This window comes from Penaeus monodon, chromosome 17, assembly GCF_015228065.2.
Source record: "Penaeus monodon isolate SGIC_2016 chromosome 17, NSTDA_Pmon_1, whole genome shotgun sequence".
Lineage (NCBI taxonomy): Eukaryota > Metazoa > Arthropoda > Malacostraca > Decapoda > Penaeidae > Penaeus > Penaeus monodon.
Window position 1 is genome coordinate 10,751,561 of NC_051402.1, and position 849 is coordinate 10,752,409.

Here is an 849-nt window from a genome sequence, read left to right on the forward strand (position 1 = left end):
ACTATATATATATATATATATATATATATATATATATATATATATATATATATATATATATATATACATATACTGAGGGTGTATATATGTGTGTGTATATACACATGTTATAATATATATATATATATATATATATATATATATATATATATATATATATATATATATATATATATATTCTTCTTTTAACGGTAGGTTCATGTCTGAGCCGCCGTGGTCACAGCATGATACTTAATTGTAGTTTTCATGTTGTGATGCTCTTGGAGTGAGTACGTTGTAGGGTCCCCAGTTCCTTTCCACGGAGAGTGCCGGTGTTACCTCTATATATATATATATATATATATATATATATATATATATATATATATATATATATATATATATATATATTATATTCTTCTTTTAACGGTAGGTTCATGTCTGAGCCGCCGTGGTCACAGCATGATACTTAATTGTAGTTTTCATGTTGTGATGCTCTTGGAGTGAGTACGTGGTAGGGTCCCCAGTTCCTTTCCACGGAGAGTGCCGGTGGTACCTTTTTAGGTAATTATTCTCTCTATTTATCCGGGCTTGGGACCAGCACTTGACTTGGGCTGGCTTGGCCAACCAGTGGCTAGGTAGGCAATCAAGGTGTAGTTCCTTGCCCAAGGGAACAACGCTGCGGTCGGTGACTCGAACCCTCGAATTTAGATAGCCGTCGTGACAGTCTTGAGTCCGACGCTCTAACCATTCGGCCACCGCGGCCTTGACGATCATGGGCTTCCATGATTTTTTCTTAGCAATTTAGAGCGGTGGTTTGCCATTGCCTTCCGCCCGGTGTTTTTATCGAGTCACCATCTCTATTTACCC